Below are 20,117 nucleotides of genomic sequence, written 5' to 3' on the forward strand. Positions count from 1 at the left end.
TAGGGGATAGTGGAGGAAGTGATGAGGTAGAAATGGAGAGTGTAACAGGGGGATGGTGTTGATGGTGGAAGAGGAGGGGAAGGTATTGGAGAGAGTGGTACCGGAGGAGGAGGGGTGGAAGGAGAAGGAGTTGGAGGGAGGAGGGGGTGAAGGAAGTGGTGTTGGGGGGTCAAAACAAAAGAACATCAAGGTCCTTCAGAATGCCTCGTTGGTCAGTAGAAACACAATGCTACCCACCCACACACTCAACTGCCCCATTATGAAACAACATGAGGGCGGTCCCAGAACGGAACAATTACTAGAAGTAGTTTGGGTGGGGAGGGGAAGGGAGGAGGGGGGGGGGCTTAAAGGGCAAATTGTACCATTGTCTTGTGCTCACCTATTGTCCCAGAACCAGACCTAGTGGACAGTGGCGATGAGGACCTACAGTACTGTTTAGTATACAGAACTACAGTGGTCAGGTTAGGTTAGGTTAGGTTAGGTTAGGTTAGGATTGGTTAGGTTAGGTCAACGAACTCAACATACTGAATCACGACTACAACTACCTCAAACAGAGAAGGAACAAGAATAATGTGTGTGTGTGTGTGTGTGTGTGTGTGTGTGTGTGTGTGTGTTTAAAGGTTACGACTGTATACTCTATTACTTTAACTCATTTAATCGTCTAGGAGATTTAAGTATGGCTGTGTAATGAGAAGCAAGAGTTAATACAGTAATATATGAACGTCTCAATGTGAGAATGTTTACACACACACACACACACACACACACACACACACACACACCAATAGTAAGTCGTCATTAAGCAACAATAAGACACTTTACACCCTGCAAATGGCGTGTTAAGGAAACCACAAATCTATTTCGAGCCACTGGAAGTAAATCTAGGAAGTGCTGAGGGTGTATTGTTGTTATATATAGATGGGGGGAGGAAGGGGGAGGAGGAGGTAGCAGGAGAATGAAGGGGAAAGAGAGGAGGGAATGGGGAGGAGGAGGAGGGAGGGGGAGAAGAAGAAAGAAGGAGGAGGAGGTGGTGGTCATTGGTACTTACCTGCAATGAATGATATGAATGGCTACTAGCCACGCCGAGCCCATTGAGAGAGGGGGTGGGGGAGGGAGAGAGAGAGGGGGGAAAGAAAGAGATGAAGAGGGAAGGAAGGAGAGAGGGAGGTGAGAAGGAGGGAAGGACCACCATACATCACTCCTCTCATTCCCCTACCCAGCCTTACAATACTGGAGGAGAGAGAAGGTCTTTCTACTGGTCCAAATTACGTTGTAGGTCTTTCTAGCGGTCCTCTTTTACGAACGAGGTCTTTCTCTCACGAAGCTTCATTCTTTTACGAAATGTTTCTCTTTTGTGATGTTACCATGAGGTCTTTAACGAGACTTATGAGGTCTTAACGGGAATAAAAGTGTTAATGCAGTGGTCATCACACACACTCTACTTTATTAACCTCTCATTCCCACCGCTTTCTGGTGACGGGTGGAACCGCTAAGTGGGGAATGCCTTACACAAGCCACGTCACTATCTTTACCTTCCCTCCCCTTTATTCCTCCCCCTTACCCCTTTACGTCTCTCTCTTCCTCTTCTCCCCTTCCCATCTTACCCCCCCGTTTATTTCTCCCTCACCTATACCTTCACTTCTCCATCCACCTTTACTCTTTATCACCATCTAACTCTCCCCTCCCCCTCTCACTTTCCTCACCCCCTTACCCCTTCGCCATCCCCTCTCCCCTGCCCCTTCCCTTTCCTCTCCCCCTTAGGTCTTCCCAGAAAATTCCTCAACCCCCTCCCTCTCCCCTAGCTAAAGCTCTCCCAAATAGTAGGTGTCTGTATAAAATAAGAATGTGTGACACGAGAGAGAGAGAGAGAGAGAGAGAGAGAGAGAGAGAGAGAGAGAGAGAGAGAGAGAGAGAGAGACGATGATGATGATGATGAATAAGAAGGAGAGAAGAAGAGAGAATTGAGCCAGGATGTTATAAAAAAATAAGTTAAGGAATTTAGGGCATAACAAAAAGGATGAAAAGAAGGAATAAGAAATAAAGAGTAAAATGTAAAGAAGGTGAATTAGATATAAGACAATAATTAGAGTCATAGGCAATAGTGTGTGAAAAGGTCTTGATATTACAGGTGTGTTAAGAGTTCATGAATGGAATAGAACCATAACTAACCCCAACCGAACTTCAACCTATCTCAACCAAACCACAACCTAAACTCAACCTAACCTCAATCTAACCTAACCTAACCTTACCTCACCTTAGTCTTACCTATACGTAAAACAAGAAAGAAATATATTACAGTGAATATCAACACTGCAACACTTGGTCCTCGGCAAGATGCAATAACAGGAACATAATGTTGATATACAGTTATTTATATACTGGGACAGAGTCGATTAGGTCGTAAATAAACTTCAGAAAGTGCCAATCTTAGCGCTGGTCTGAGTCTCCCAAAATAGCCAGTATATTGCCCGGTCCTGTCGCCGCCTGGTACACTGGCTATATTTAATTACTAATCTGCTATAACGTGCTATAAGGCGCTATAATTAGAGGATATCTACCAAGGAAGGGTTATCCATCAGGCTCAATCTGTAGCCTCAGGTGTGAAAAGCCAGGTAGGTTAGCCAGATGGGAGCAGAGGGGGTGAAGAGAGGGAGTTTTTTGTGTGTGTGTTGTCATTCAAGGGGTGTTTGTGTGTTTGTTTTTGGGATGTGTGTTTGTTTACATGGTTGGTTGTGTGAGTGTGTGTGTGTTGTCATTCAAGGGGTGTTTGTGTGTTTGTTTTTGGGATGTGTGTTTGTTTACATGGTTGGTTGTGTGAGTGAGTGCGTGTGTGTGTGTGTCTGTCTTTAAAGTGAAAATTGTTTGTTTGTTTGTGTGTGGAGAGATGTTTGTTGTTTGTATGGGAAGGTGTTTGTATATGCATTAAAGGAAATGCGTAAGTGTTTGTGTGTGTGTGTTCACGTCTGTAAACGTGTGTGTATGTGTGTGTGTGTGTGTGTACGTGTACGTGTGTTAGTGTACGTGTGTCTTTGGGGATACCTACACAGCCACCAGCACGCATGAAGCCGAGGGTTCGATATCTAAGGTGACCGTCTTTTATATGTACATACACGGTATATACACACACACAGCACGGTACACACACACAGCACGGTACACACACACAGCACGGTACACACACACAGCAGGGTACACACACACAGCACGGTACACACACACAGCACGGTACACACACACAGCACGGTACACACACACACAGCACGGTACACACACACACAATTTATCACCGTCGTTTAAAGGCATAATTTACACAAACACACTACACGATTACAGTAACCTTTCTCAGTAGAGCCAGATGACCCGGAGTAAACTAGACTGTCCATTAACACAGTTTATCAGGTCAAACACAAGAGCCTGACAGCTTATGTGTGTGTGTGTGTCTCAACCCAGAGGTCAAATTGTGTTAAGAGTATTGTGTGTGTATATTGTGTAAAGTGTATTGTGTGTGTATATTGTGTAAAGTGTATTGTGTGTGTGTATATTGTGTAAAGTGTATTGTGTGTGTATATTGTGTAAAGTGTATTGTGTGTGTATATTGTGTAAAGTGTATTGTGTGTGTATATTGTGTAAAGTGTATTGTGTGTGTATATTGTGTAAAGTGTATTGTGTGTGTATATTGCATTAAAACATACTTAAATGTGTAAATGTGTAAATGACGGATAATGTAGCATAATGTTTATCGAATTTCTCCTTTAAGTAAAATGCGTAGAATGAATAAACTGTATCAGACTGCACAATGCGTAATATGCGTCTTTTACTTAACATGCGGAGTAAATTATCAAAACTGGCGCAAATCAGGTCAATACTGACAGCTCTAACGCATGATCTACTACAACGGACGAAGAATATGTTCTAATCAGTAATTTCCATCTACATATACACTAAAACTCTTATAAAATGGATATACAAGTGTTCCTCAAAGGGTAGGTATAATGGCGCTAACTAACTTTCTACTCCACTAAGTGCCAGCAGAAGTACAACACAGCGTTGCCGGTGACACTCTTGCCTTGACTGATGACTAGGGTTTATCTTCCTACCCCAGCTAATATTAACCATTGTACCCCCTCGTCCCCAACCGCCTACCCCAGCCATCCGAGACCCGGTAGGTTACGTACCCGACATACCCACTCCCATCACCTCACCCACAACCCCCACATACCCCTCCCCTCCAAGTTACATAATTCACACGGGGCAGTACACAGTCTACTGTATTCATTTCGATCTTACGTTATATTTTCCTATATCGGAGAGAGAGAGAGAGAGAGAGAGAGAGAGAGAGAGTTGGGATGGGAAACTCGACCAAATTGTAATAACTGGTAATAATGGTTGAACAGTATTATTATTATTATTGTTGTTATAAAAAAATACCATTAAGGATTATTTACCGTAACAACAGGTAATAAACCACACAACAGCGGCACTAATTAGGCCTCACATGCCTACCAGATGTACTAACACCAACGTTTTATACCGAAGCCTTATACTTCACTCCCGAGGCCTTATACTTCACTCCCGAGACCTTATACTTCACTCCCGAGGCCTTATACTTCACTCCCGAGGCCTTATACTTCACTCCTTATACTTCAGAGGAGAATACTTCACTCCCGAGGCCTTATCACTCCCGAGGCCTTATGCTTCACTCCCGAGGCCTTATATCACTCCCGAGACCTTATACTTCACTCCTGAGGCCTATACTTCACTCCCTGAGGCCTTATACTTCACTCCTGGACCTTATACTTCACTCCCGAGGCCTTATACTTCACTCCCGAGACCTTATACTTCACTCCCGAGGCCTTATACTTCACTCCCGAGGCCTTATGCTTCACTCCCGAGGCCTTATACTTCACTCCCGAGGCCTTATTCTCCTATGTTTAGAGAATTATAATGAATAACAAACTTTTGAGTAAAAAAGTTTGAGAGAGAAAGAAGCTGTAATTTTATGTGGGTGTGTGTGTGTGTGTGTGTGTGTGTGTGTGTGTGTGTGTGTGTGTTCTAACTCTGCCTCTCTCATACAAAGTCCAGAATCTAAACGAAATTCTCACTAGTATCAAGGAAATTAGGAATAATGTGGGTGATTGTAGTAGTTGTAATGGTGGTAGTGGTGGTGGTAGTAGTAGTGGTGGTAGTAGTAGTGGTAGTGTGGGTAGCGGTGGTAGTAGTGGTGGCAATTGTGGCAATAGCAGCAACAATGGTAGTAGTAGTAATGGTGTTAGTTCTAGTAGTGCTGGTAGTAGTGGTAATAGTAGTAGTAGTGGTGCTAGTAGTAGTAGTGCTGGTGGCAATGGTGGTAGTAGTGGCAATGTTTGTAGTGGCAATGGTGGTGGTGGTGTTGGTCATTTGGTGCAGAAATAACTCCATTGATCTCTCATCACCATTGACCAGGGCAAAGAAATAGTGAGACGAATATGGTGTGACCACCTGAACGGTGACCACCTGAACGGTGACTACCTGGACGGTGACTATCTGAACGGTGACTACCTGGACGGTGACTACCTGAACGGTGACTACCTGGACGGTGACTACCTGGGCGGTGACTATCTGAATGGTGACTACCTGGACGGTGACCACCTGAACGGTGACTACCTGAACGGTGACTACCTGGACGGTGACTATCTGAATGTGACTGACCTGACGGTGACTACCTGGACGGTGAGGCTACCTGGACGGTGACTACCTGGACGGTGAGGCTACCTGGACGGTGACTACCTGATGGGACGGTGACTACCTGACGGTGACTACCCGACGTGAGGCTACGTGGACGGTGACTACCTGGACGGTGAGGCTACCTGGACGGTGACTACCTGGACGGTGGCCACCTGGACGGTGACTACCTGGACGGTGGCTACCTGGACGTGACTACCTGGACGACTACCTGGATGGTAACTACCTGGACGGTGACTACCTGGACGGTGGCTACCTGGACGGTGACTACCTGGATGGTAACTACCTGGACGGTGACTACCTGATGGTAACTACCTGGACGGTGACTACCTGGACGGTGGCTACCTGGACGGTGACTACCTACCTGGACGGTGACTACCTGGACAGTGACTACCTGGACGGTGACTACCTGACGGTGACTACCTGGACGGTGACTACCTGGACGGTGACTACCTGGATGGTAACTACCTGGACGGTGACTACCTGGATGGTAACTACCTGGACGGTGACTACCTGGACGGTGACTACAGGACGGTGGCTACCTGGACGGTGACTACCTGATGGGACGGGACTACCTGGACGGTGGCTACCTGACGGTGGCTACCTGACGGTGACTACCTGGACGGTGACTTAAGAAGTGAGTATCTGCATGGAATTATTATTATTATTAGATTTTAAGAATATCGCCTGCAGAACCTCAGTCATCGACCCGGATTTAGCTAAGGGGGTAGAGGGGAGGGGGAGAATCAAATCTTTTGTTCTGATATAGAGAGAGTGACATGAGCTTTAAATCCTATAAGGAATCAAATTCTCTTGGTTCCTTCTTCTTGTTCTTTATATTGGTTTGAGAATCGATTTTTCTTCGTTTTTTGTGTTTTTTGAAATGTTTAGTTTGTGTTTATTTATTTAATTTGTTTATTTATCAAAGGTAAAATGTTTATTCATACGCTTTGTCCTCTCTCTCTCTCTCTCTCTCTCTCTCTCTCTCTCTCTCTCATTTTCTCAACCAACACATATTTATCTGTACAAAAGTAAAAAATATATCCCATTTTCTGCTACACTAAAGGAGGCCACTATACCGTCAGCATAGGAGATTAAATCGATTCCGTCACCAACAAGGTATATCTACTAGAGCTCTGAGACGCTTAACTTGGGAGATAAAGAATTAGAAATAAACTTTGATACTTGGTCGATAATTATTAGAGCAGATGGTGAAAGTTTCTTAAGCAAGTGTCAGGGTGTGTGTGTGTGTGTGTGTCAGAGAGAGGGAGGGGAGGGAGAGAGGAAAATGTTGATTACTGAACAAATTTGAATTCTTGTTGCAAGGACGGATGACAAAAATCACGAAAAAACGGACATAACCACTGACCGACGGACACAAGCACGGACGGACCGACACAAGAACGGGCGGACTGACACACGTATGGGAGAACGGAAGTAAGCATGCATTCCCAGATCCCTTCACCGCCTCAATCTCCCAGCATGTCAGCTGGGGACAAGAAGCACCACCAATTTAGTAACAGCTAAGAGGCAACACCCTGGGGTCAACATAAGGTCAGGTTGGGGTCAGAGTAGCTGCCTCATGCTTGTTCATCACCCATGACCTCATTTCCTGGTGCATGAGGCTGGCTGACTGATATTTTGCTTATTGTCTATATTAATTATTTAAGTAAACTGGCAATAATTATTTTGCCTGAACCTTCATCATCATTAATATTTTTGTCTTTAAGATTAACGCAGTAACATACGACACCGAAAATAACTAATCAATCATTCTTCAATATAAAGTATGGTAAAATTCCTATTTATCTGCTGAATTTCAGTCTAAATAATACTAATTTTACTCCAGGATAAAGGTAGAAACAGGTAGAGGTGAGAGGCTGTCATCCTGTCAATAAATTTTTCCATCAAGTTGGTTCCAAGTACGACTCACGTTCTTGAGAAGTTAAGATCTGTAATCCGGTGACAAATCCACGAACCTTGGCGAGGAAGAGGCGTTGTAAACATTACCCGTCTCTCCTCCTCCTCCTCCTCTTCCTGCTCCAGCACCTTTCCTACCTCTTCCTCCTCCTCCTCCTCTTTCTCCTCCACCACCTCTGCCATCCTCCAACACCATCCCTACCTCCTCCTCCATCCCTACCTCTTCCTCAAACCTATCATCACTGGTGGGACGTAAGCAACAACTTACACTACCCCTACGGCCCTCTAGTAAGTAGATACCACTCTAAGGTTTCCTGTAAATAGTAAAACAAGACGGGTTGGTCGACTAACTCATCGCTTGGGTGCGTAAAAATTGATAATTCATTCGGGTAAGATGGCGGGCGGAAAAATTTGTTGACTTGCATGTTGTTGGGTCAGGTGAGGGGAAGTTATCAACAACAACAAAAGAAAAGAATAACGTCAGCTTTCGTTTATGTGTGTGTGTGTGTGTGTAGAGATGATTGCAATGAGTCTGGTCTAGTGCTGAATGAGTGACTGACGTGAGAGAGAGAGAGAGAGAGAGAGAGAGAGAGAGAGAGAGAGAGAGAGAGAGCCTTCAATTTAAGATTTTCTTCAGTAATACGCCATTCTTTTGCAACAGGTGATAGAACAAGGAAGTAGGGGAGAGGGAGGGGAGGTGATATCTGTCTCCCTTAACAAATTCTATTGCTCTGAACCAGACACAGAGGTATAAGTCCACACACAAACACACCATCATATACTCTCTTCTCTTTCCTATACCTAAATACTAAGAGTATTTCACCATCAGTTCACTATACTAACAACAAGATGGACACTATTACATTATACTTACTAGCATATATACCCCATGTCAGGTATATATTATGGAATTTACTATATACCTGAAAGGATTTTATACTTAACAGTATTTACACCTTCTATACAGTATGGAAATATTAGCTCTATGACACAAACTACGGACATTAAATACCTAATTCTTCTTCAGTGTTATTCTAAAAGAGCGCATCTACCTACTGGAAAACACACGGGTATATATATATATATATATATATATATATATATATATATATATATATATATATATATATATATATATATATATATATATATATATATATGTAAATCACAATGAAAACCGAAAAAAACGGAGTACCTTAGCCTCTGAAGATGTCTTGAATAAAGACTAAGCTCCATTCCCATATATATATATATATATATATATATATATATATATATATATATATATATATATATATATATATATATATATATATATATATGTGTGTGTATGTATATCATGAAGAATGTCTGAAGGCGCCCCAAGACGTGACGGAAAGGCGCTTGAGGCGGAGTCTTTGATCATCGGCAGCACGGGCGATCACAGACGGCAACATCGGCAAATGACAGCTTGTTACCTGGACAACAGGTATACAGCCTCGTCTCTCCTGTACCTTGTGACTGACAGGCTGCTGGTGTGCGTGTGTGTGTGTGGTGGTGGAGGAGTGCAGGGGAAGGGAGATGGTAGATGGTAAGGGGTTGTAGAGTGTGGAAAAAAAATTGAGAAACGGAGAGAGAGAGAAAGAGAGAGATACTTAGGAGAAAGGTAGATAAACATTAATATTTACACAGGTAGCTGGATAGAGGTCTAAAAAAAGAGATTAGTGGCTACGATGAGAGACTAGAAGGACGAAGAGAGAAACAGGGAGACAGGAAGAGCTCACTTTACCTCCAGGAGCACCACGCCCCCTAGTGCTCATATTACCCTATTTTGACACCCCATTATCACCCAATTATAATGATTGGGTGTTTAACCTTTAGTGTGTGTGTGTGTGTGTGTGTGTGTGTGTGTGTGTGTGTGTGTGTGTGTGTGTGTGTTATTAGAGACGCAATTTCGAAAACAATGAATGATCGTCAGACCACCTTCGCCACCACCAGCTGACGTGGTTAATAGTATCCAAGTGGAGTGTCAGCTTGTCAAGCAGAAGTCGATTTGGGCTGACGTGTGTGCTGATCCTCTACACAGCTGACACACTCCCACCACTTCTATCACGCCTTCCCTCCTTCTCTGTACCCCCAACCTGCGGCAGGGTGTGGTGACCTCACTGCCCTGACAAGTGTTGACAAACCTCTTGCTTGATACAGCTTCATTTTTTTGTCGTTCCTTGAATATCTGTCAAGCGCCATCAAAACTCTCCCTCCTCCTTTTCACAGCCCTCCCTCCTCCCTCTCATAATCCTCTCTCCTCCCTCTCACAACCCTCCCTCCTCCCTCTCATAATCCTCTCTCCTCCCTCTCACAACCCTCCCTCCTCCCTCTCATAATCCTCTCTCCTCCCTTTTCACAACTCTCCCTCCTCCCTCTCCACAACCCTCCTTCTTCCTCCTCACAACCCTCCATCCTGCCTCTCACAACCCTCCATCCTGCCTCTCACAACTCTCCATCCTGCCTCCCACAACCTTCCATCCTGCCTCTCACAACCCTCCTTCTTCCCTCTCACAACCCTCCATCCTGCCTCTCACAACCCTCCATCCTGCCCTCACAACTCTCCATCCTGCCTCCCACAACCTTCCATCCTGCCTCTCACAGCCCTCCTTCCCTCCTCACAACCCTCCATCCTGCTCTCCCTCCATCCTCCCCCACAACCCTCCATCCTCCCTCTCACAACCCTCCTTCTTCCCTCCCACAACCCTCCTTCCCTTCACAACCCTCCTTCTCCCTCTCCCTCCATCCTCCCTCTCACAACCTTCCATCCTCCTCTCACAACCCTCCTTCTTCCCTCTCACAACCTTCCATCCTGCCTCTCACAACCTTCCATCCTGCCTCCTCACAACCTCCATCCTGCCTCTCACAACCCCTCCATCCTGCCTCTCTCACAACCCTCCTTCCTCCCTCTCACAACCCTCCATCCTGCCTCTCACAACTCTCCCTCCTCCCTCCCACAACCCTCCTTCTTCCCTCTCACAACCCTCCATCCTCCCTCTCACAACCTTCCATCCTGCCTCTCACAACCCTCCATCCTGCCTCTCACAACCCTCCTTCCTCCCTCTCACAACCCTCCATCCTGCCTCTCACAACTCTCCCTCCTCCTCCCCAACCCTCCTTCTTCCCTCTCACAACCCTCCATCCTCCCTCTCACAACCTTCCATCCTGCCCTCACAACCCTCCTTCCTCCCTCTCACAACCTCCTTCCTCCCTCTCACAACCCCTCCATCCTCCCCTCCTCTCACAACCCTCCTTCCTCCCTCTCCTCCCCTCTCACAACCCTCCTTCCTCCCTCTCACAACCCTCCTTCCTCCCCTCTTCCTTCCCCTCCTCACAACCCTCCTTCCTCCCTCTCACAACCCTCCTTCCTCCCTCACAACCCTCCATCCTCCCTCTCACAACCCTCCTTCTTCCCTCTCTCCTCCTCCCTCTCACAACCCTCCTTCCTCCCTCTCTTCAACCTCTATCCTCTCTCACAACCCTCCTTCCTCCCTCTCTCAACCCCTCTCCTCTCTCTGCCTCTCACAATCCTCCATTCTCCCTCTCACAACCCTCTCTCCTGCCCCTCACAACCCTCCTTCCTCCCTTTCACAACCCTCTCTCCTCCCTTTCACAACCCTCTCTCCTCCCCCTTACAACCGTGGCCGACATTCTCTCATTCTGGCCAAGTGGGTCACGACTAGGGGCCACACTGGCAGGGTGGCACGACAAAGGGCCACACTGGCAGTGGCACAACAAGGGGCCACACTGACACAAGAGGCCACACTGGCACAAGAGGCCACACTGGCAGCGTGGCACGACAAGGAGTCACATTGGCAAAAGGGGTCACACTGGCACGACAAGGGGTCACACTGGCACAAGGGGTCATACTGGCACGACAAGGGGTCACACTGGCACGACAAGGTCACACTGGCACAAGGGGTCACACTAGCACGACAAGCGGCCACACTGGCACGACAAGGGTCACACTGGCACGACAAGGAGTCACACTGGCACGGCAAGGGGCACTGGCACACAAGGAGTCACACTACACGACAAGGTCACACTGGCACGACAAGGGGTCACACTGGCACAAGGGGTCCTGGCACGACAAGGGGTCATGCAAATGACAAGAGTCACACCACAGGTCACACTGGCACGATAAGCGGCCACACTGGCACGACAAGGGTCATACTGGCACGACAAGGTCACACTGGCACGACAAGGTCACTGGCACGACAAGGGTCATACTGGCACAAGGGGTCACACAAGGGCGACACTCATGCACGACAAGGGGTCATACTGGCACGACAAAGGGTCACAACGACAAGGTCACACTTGCACGACAAGGTGTCACACGACAAGGCCATATTGGCACGACAAGGGGTCACACTGGCACGACAAGGGGTCACACTATACGACAAGGGGTCATACTGGCACGACAAGGGCCACTGACACGACAAGGGGTCACACTGAAGGGTCACACTGGCATGACAAGGGTCACACTGGCGACAAGGGGTCACACTGGCACGATAAGGGGTCGCACTGGCACGACAAAGGGCACGTCACACTGGGACAAGGGTCACTCAAGGACAAGGGGTCACACTGGCACGACAAGGTCACACTGGCGGGAATTATTCGTTGTCTCCTATGAAGGTTCGTCGGGGTGTTGTAAAAAAAATAAATCGAGTGAGAATTATATAAATCGGGCGTGGAATTATACAAATAGGGAGTGAGAATGATAAAAATCGGGAGTGGGAAATGATAGAAATCGGGAGTGGGAATGATAGAAATCGGAATTTGGGAGTGATGAAAATTGGGCGTGGGAACGACAGTAAGAAATCAGGCGAAGGAAATATGAGAATCGGGTCAATGTATGTCTGTGTGAGCTGCATCATAGACCGATAACTCGGTCAGCTGAAACCACACACACACACACACACACACACACACACACACACACGCACACACACACACACCTCTAGCGTGTGAGTATCAGAAGCGATGAAGGACAAACATTGAGTGTTGAGAAGGTGTCGTTTTGTGCTGTTAATTCCGAATAAGTCAGGCGAGGGGCTCGTGACGGAACGCCCTGCTAGTTGGGTCAAGGTTGTCTCTCAAGTTAGGGATAGGGGGTGGGGAGGGTAGGAAGGGTGAGGGGAGTGAGGGGTAGGAGGTATAGGGAGTGAGAGGGACGAAGGAAGAGGAATGAGGTAAGGAGGGTGAGAGGGACAAAGGGAGGAATGACCTTGGTATGGGTTCGTATGTTTAGTAGGATGATACGAACCCCAAGAAACACGACCTCCGTATATCCTGGATGACCTCCCCAGAAAGCACGACTCCAAAAGACACAACTCTATTAATTACGACCCTATAAAGCACGACCAACCTACCTCCCCTCCCCCCAGAGAGTACGACCTACATAAAGTATGACCCCATGGAAATATTGCCCCCCCCCCAAGACTACGACCCCCCAAGAAGATAACCTCCCCCAGAAATTACTACCCCTAATGAAATACCCTCAGGAAGAACAAATACACCCCACCCCTAACAGGAAGTACGACCCCCCCTCGAGGACATGAGAGGCAGGGCAGCTCTGGTGATGGCGTCAGGTTGGCGTATTGTGATGACTGAGGCAGACCTGACACACGCAACCTTCTTACAGCACCATCGTGTGCGTCTCTCTCTCTCTCTCTCTCACACACACACACACACACACACACACACACACACACACACACACACACACACACACACACACACACACACACACACACACACACACACACACACACACACCACCACCTGTGAACGAAGCACAGCACCACGTGTTTGGTGTTCGACACCTCAGCGCTCATGGCTTACGTGACCTCACTCAGAGAGATATAAGACTAGCCCCTGCCTTGCATACATATACATATTAATATCACATACACATACCTACACACACACACACACACACACACACACACACACACACACACACTCATTCACATACAAGCAAATACATTCTGAATCACTCTGTCCCTTGATGCCACAATAAAACTCGATTCTCTTGCTTTCACAGCACTCCACCTCAGCTCTCCTGCCCCTTCCGCCCCACAACACAAACTGGCTCTGACAGAAAATACTAACTACCTCTAATATCCTATTTATGTCTCCCAGGACGCCAGCGATACTGCCCAAATTACCTAGCTACCCTCCAGGAGCCTACATCACCCTGCAAGAAAATAGCCAATACATTTACATCATATTTTACTTTTTTCCTGATGACGATACTGTCGTCTTCACTGCTCTGTGATGTGGGTTTAATGAACAATTAAGGATTACAAAGAAGAGTTTACAGGACTACTAAATTCCACTCTTACGGAGATAATATTATGATAATGAAGTTTTTTTTTATTTAGGATTAATTATGCAAACCAGAGTCAGTATTTATTTTTTTAAGTTTTCTATGACGTCATCGTTTGGGTAGAGTGGTTGTCATGTTGGATAAGATTAACCGGCCAAACATCGGTCCATAGTTAACCTTGTCTCAGAGTTCACTTTCTCTATCATTTGGAGAGATTTAATAGACAAAAAACAGGTAAGAACACACACACACACACACACACACACACACACACACACACCACATACTCCCACGGACTTGATCTGTTTTTCACACTCGTATATTAACACTTGAGAGAGAGGCTTTGAAGAGTCACCCAGATACACCTCTTATACCTGACTATTTCACATGACTTATTTATATTTATTTAAGCACAAATAATATAATTGCTATATGAGTGAGGGGCTATTGATTGCCTCGTGTATATGTTTTAATGTATGATATACTTGTTGTATTAGAGAGATGTATGAGTATTAGTAGGCATTCATACACGGGCCCTGGCTCACACGGGCCATAGCGACTCAACTCTGCTTAATCTTAATTTATACTCTATGTAGCATAATCTTAGGTTATCTATAACTAGAGTGTCTGAGTGAGTGAGTGAGTGAGTGTCTGAGTGAGTGAGTGAGTGAGTGAGTGTCTGAGTGAGTGAGTGTCTGAGTGAGTGAGTGAGTGAGTGAGTGTCTGAGTGAGTGAGTGAGTGAGTGCGAGTTATTGCAAATTCAAACCAAACTCATACAAAAAATACACTAAAAACATCTTATTTTTCTCGTCAATAAAAACGTCATTAGATAAAAGCCTCATTACCGGTGGCGTGAACCAGTGAGTCCAGAACGCAGTAACACCCGAATAGATTTCTTAATAGTGTGTCAAAGGCGTCGTGGTCACCAGAGATGACGTCGATACCTCATCCAACTCTTACACCGGAATCTGATCCTAACTGGCGCCTATGAACAAAGTCAGGATTCCTTTGATCGTCAGGCGTTTCAAAGGACCGCCGAACTCATTACTGCTCGCTGTTTGCCGCCATAAGGAAGACAATAGTTGAAGCTCCCGGGGCGTAATGGAGACTGTTGTCGTGAACAAATTCCGTGATAAGAATAACCTTGATATTAGTGGCGCGAAATTCATTACAGGAGGAGACCAAGGGATCGATGGCTTTATTTTTAGGTGTGGAAGGCCATCTTGTCTTGAATAGGTCCTTAATAGAGATAATTCCCAGGTTATTGCTTGACTGACCTTCTGCGTCAATGTACAGTACAGTAATAGATAATGGTATACGTGTAAGTTTTATATACATGAATATCTCGGTCAGTAAGTTCCAACATATAAGGGTATAGGTATGTATCTATATAGGTATAAATTTATGTATATCTGTAAGTTTTTACATGTATATGTCGCTCAGTGAATTCTAAGAACATAATCGTCTGGGTAGCACTGTGTATTATGCTAATCCATCATCGCGTACAACAGACTGGAAGGGCAGCAGGAGGGACAGAAGGTGGTCGGCGCCAGAGCTCATGATGGCAGGCGTCCCGGAGGTGGCAGCCGCGCCAGATGGTGTGACTCTCCCACATGCAAGAATTCTGATGTTTTTTCTTGGAAGCGACTACATACACGGGGTCCAGATCTCAGCTCAATTTTTGCTGGTGAGTTGTGTGTGTGTGTGTGTGTGTGTGTGTGTGAGAGAGAGAGACTAAGCTGAACCGAATACACACTCCACCATCTTCATTTATACATTATAGCCCACGCCCATATAACCACGCCTATGCCCACGCAGACACACAAACGCCCACAAGGACGCACGCATATGCCCACAGATAGACACACACACACCAGTCATGTATCTTCATAAATCATTATATACAACACAGGCAGAGGCAATTTTAAACCCATGAAAGTTAGCGCCAAGAAGCCCAATATAATATATATAATTTTTATATTACACAGTACCTCAGAGATTTATGTAACAAAGCTAATCATTTCTGACAACCTCGCCCCTCCCTTATCCTCCCTTCTTCCCCTCCCTCTGTTAGTGGATAAGAGTTGGTCAAGAAGCATAAAATATCAAGCTTGAATCTAACTTTATGTTCCAAAATTATGTTTAACAAGGTGTGCTATCACGCTGAAATTCTGGTTAACTATAGAGGCGAAGAAATCAGATCTTGTTGCTTCCAAGTGATTTGTTTATTTTTTCGATAGTTTCCCCTGAAATGATTATCGTTTACCACTACAGGATTTAAAGGATGGACTAATTGTCTCGATACTCATAATATAGCGACGAAAACAGGGTAAAATTAGAGTTATTTGAAGCGGATTATTTAGTTAGAATAATACAGACACCAAGTAAACCACAACAACAACAACAATATTGACATGGCTATGTCTTTGGATTACAAGATGTCTTTTGCTCAATATACACAGATACCACGACACACACACACGCACACATACACATACTTCATCAATGACACAACTATTATGTAACCCCAAAGCTACTCGTTTAACCAGCGCAAAATAACGAACAATTGCTGCAATTAATTACCCAAACTTGACTGACTTACTTCCCAACAGTGACTAAGAGACCAACGGTGTAAAGCAATCCTATACGAATATATAAACTAAGTACCATGAAAGACCAAGGGGAGGAGGAGGGGGGAAGAAAGAGTGGGGAGAAGCGAGGGGCAGGAGACGGAGTGGGGAGATAAAGTGAGGAGCACAAAGAGGAAAAGGAGGAAGAGAAAGGGGTGGAAGGAGGTGGATGGAGGAGGAAGAGGTGGGAAGAGGAGAAGGAGAAAGAAAAACGGGTGGGAAAAGGAGGAGGGGTAGGAGTGAGGAAGGCTACGAAAACCACTACCATTATATCACACAGATGAAGGTGTAGTGCCGGGGCAGGAGGATATTTGTAAGTGTATAGTCACACTCACAGGTGAAGAGCCTCGCCACCTGCCTGTGTTAAATTGACCCCTGGGGGAAGGCTATTTATGAGCTAATTTGTGGTTCATATTGAGATGCAACGGTGAAAAGGGGGCGGGGGGCTGGACGTTTACACACACACTTACACAAACAAAAACTCACGTATATACATAAACACGTACATATGCACACAAACAAGCAAGATGGGGCAGATAGAGAATTGAGAATTCTTGTGTAATAACGTGAGAGTAAGACATTAAAGAGAGTGATTCATAGTACGTACACGTGTTCACACCCACGCATGTTGGACGCAGCTGTACACACACACACACACTCACACACACAAACGCGGTTATATTTTTTAGGACTTCATATACATTCACATTTGTATGTATATACAGGGTATTTACATATATAAGTCTCAAATAGTCATATGTAAGTAATATATTCACACACACACACGCACACAAACGCATACACACACATACACACACACACACACACACACACACACTCAACCGTCAGTCTCCCATACTTCCTTTTATCTCACATTTACCTAGTGAGGAGGCAGCTGAGATAATTAATAACCATTTTGCTACCATATGTCATACCTTACCCAGTCTTGACCTCACTCTCTTCCCAGCTTACTTACCTTTCCCCTCCCCCCCTCCCAGAGTTCAACCATATGAAATCGCCAACAAACTCCTGAAATTTAAATACAAACGCTCCACGACCCCAATTGACCTCCCAATCAAAATATACAAGGAGTTTGCAGTCGAACTTACCTCCCCCCTCTGTTCTATTATTTATGCATCCCTCAGACAAAGCAAATGCCCTAATGAATGGAAAACCGCATTTGTCACCCCCATCCCCAAGGTCACCACCCCACAGTCCCCTAACGACCTCAGGCTAGTTGCCATTACCCCCATACCCAGTCTACTTTGTGAGGACTTTGTTTTTGAGTGGGCATTTGCCAATATCTATCAGTCAATTGATCCACAGCAATTTGGCAATATGAGGACCTCCTCTACATGACACTGCTTGGTGAGCTTTCTGTATTTTCTGCACAAAAACTTGCAGAAACGTAAGACATCACTGGCCGTTGCCCTTGTGGACTTCTGGAAGGCCTTTGACCTTGTTGATCATTGCACTGTTATCAACAAGGCTATTGCACTAGGGCTGCCCACCAACCTGGTCTCATGACTTACTGATTTCTTGAGTGGACGTCGCCAGGCAGTGAGGTATCAGGGCCTGGTCTCCACATTCCAACACCTCACCTGCGGTGTTCCCCAGGGGACCAAGATGGGACCACTGTGCTTCCTCATCCTGATCAACGACGCTCTATCGGACACTCCTCACAGGTGGAAGTACGTGGATGACTGCACTGTGGGGGTTTCAGTGGACAACACCGCACCAGACTACTCATCGCTACAAGGCACCCTGGACAGGCTACAGGCATGGACTACGGAGAACAAGGTCACCATCAACCACACCAAAACCGTAGTCATGCACATCAATACCGCCACCACTCCAGTGCAAGCCCCAGCAGTCACAGTGGGTGCCCATCCTCTCCAGCTGGTGCAGTCTGCCAAACTCCTGGGTGTAACTATAGACAACAAACTTGACTGGAAGGCCCATGTAAATAACACAGTCAAGGCAGCCTCGTACCGTCTCTACATGCTACGACGACTTAGGTCACTTGGGACACCCACGCCAGAGCTGAGGACCATCTACAACGCCTTTATTCTCCCCAAACTTACGTATGCGTCACCAGCCTGGTCGTCTTCTCTCAACTCCACCCAACAACGTCAGCTAGAAAAGGTACAGAAAAGGGCCTGCAGAATCATGCTCGGTGCAGAATACTCCGGCTACACCAACGCTCTCTCCACCCTGGAAATGCCATCCCTCAGTGACCTCCACCACCAAGCACTGGAAAGGTTTGGCAGTGGACTACTGCACCACCCTCATCATCGCCACCTCCTGCCACCTGCAGCCCCCACCCAACTCGCGCAGTCCGCCACTACAACAAAATTCAGCCCATAAGGGCCCGCACCGATAGATATAAGAACAGCACCATCCCATCTATTGTTAAAACAATAAGCAACTCCTGATTTATGTACTGTACAGCCCTGTAAAAAATTATATCATTATGTCTAAATCAAATGTAAGTCTGTATATTTTCAGCCACCGGCTGCAACTCTATTAATAAAGTTATCACACACACACACACACACACACACACACATAGTGCAGCAGAGTACGAAAAATCTATATAAAGACATTTTGAGTGAGTGGCGCCATCACTTACGAGGAACTTACAGAGTTATATTAAGTATAATACTGAAACCTCTCTCTCTCTCTCCTGGTATGAGAATGACCCAAAAAACCTTACCTATTTTTTTTTTATTATATTTTTAAAATTGGGGAGAGGTTTGCCAAGGAGAGGGAAGGGGCGGGGGGAAGTTGAGAAACCTCGACTTACGTACGTGTGTGTGCGTGTGTGTGTTTGTATGTGTGTGTGTGTTAGTGTGTGTGTGTGTGTGTGAGTGTGTGAGTGTGTGTGTGTGTGTGTGTGTGTGTGTGTGTGTGTGTGTGTGTGTGTGTGTGTGTGTGTGTGTGTAATAATAATAATAATAATAATAATAATAATAATAATAATAAACGGTTTATTAATAGAGTTGCAGCCGGTGGCTGAAAATATACAGACTTACATTTGATTTTGACATAATGATATAATATGCATTGAATACATTTACAGGCCTGTACAGTACATAAATCAGGAGTTGTTTATTATTTTAACAATAGATGGGATGGTGCTGTTCTTATATCTATCGGTGCGGGCCCTTATGGGCTGAATTTTGTTGTAGTGGCGGACTGCGCGAGTTGGGTGGGGGGCTGCAGGTGGCAGGAGGTGGCGATGGCGAGGGTGGTGCAGTATTCCACTGCCAAACCTTTCCAGTGCTTGGTGGTGGAGGTCACTGAGGGATGGCATTTCCAGGGTGGAGAGAGCGTTGGTGTAGCCGGACTATTCTGCGCCGAGCATGATTCTGCAGGCCCTTTTCTGTACCTTCTCCAGCTGACGTTGTTGGGTGGAGTTGAGAGAAGACGACCAGGCTGGTGACGCATACGTTAGATTGGGGAGAATAAAGGCGTTGTAGATGGTCCT

At 45.9% G+C, this 20,117-nt stretch overlaps 1 protein-coding gene across 1 annotated transcript in view; it reads right to left on the reverse strand.

Annotated features, from left to right (window-relative positions):
- Positions 1-20,117, reverse strand: part of LOC121878478 — a 43,628-nt gene that overhangs the window by 16,499 nt on the left and 7,012 nt on the right. The window lies entirely within an intron of this gene.

Source organism: Homarus americanus, unplaced genomic scaffold (assembly GCF_018991925.1).
Source record: "Homarus americanus isolate GMGI-L3 unplaced genomic scaffold, GMGI_Hamer_2.0 scaffold41027, whole genome shotgun sequence".
Classification (NCBI taxonomy): Eukaryota; Metazoa; Arthropoda; class Malacostraca; order Decapoda; family Nephropidae; genus Homarus; species Homarus americanus.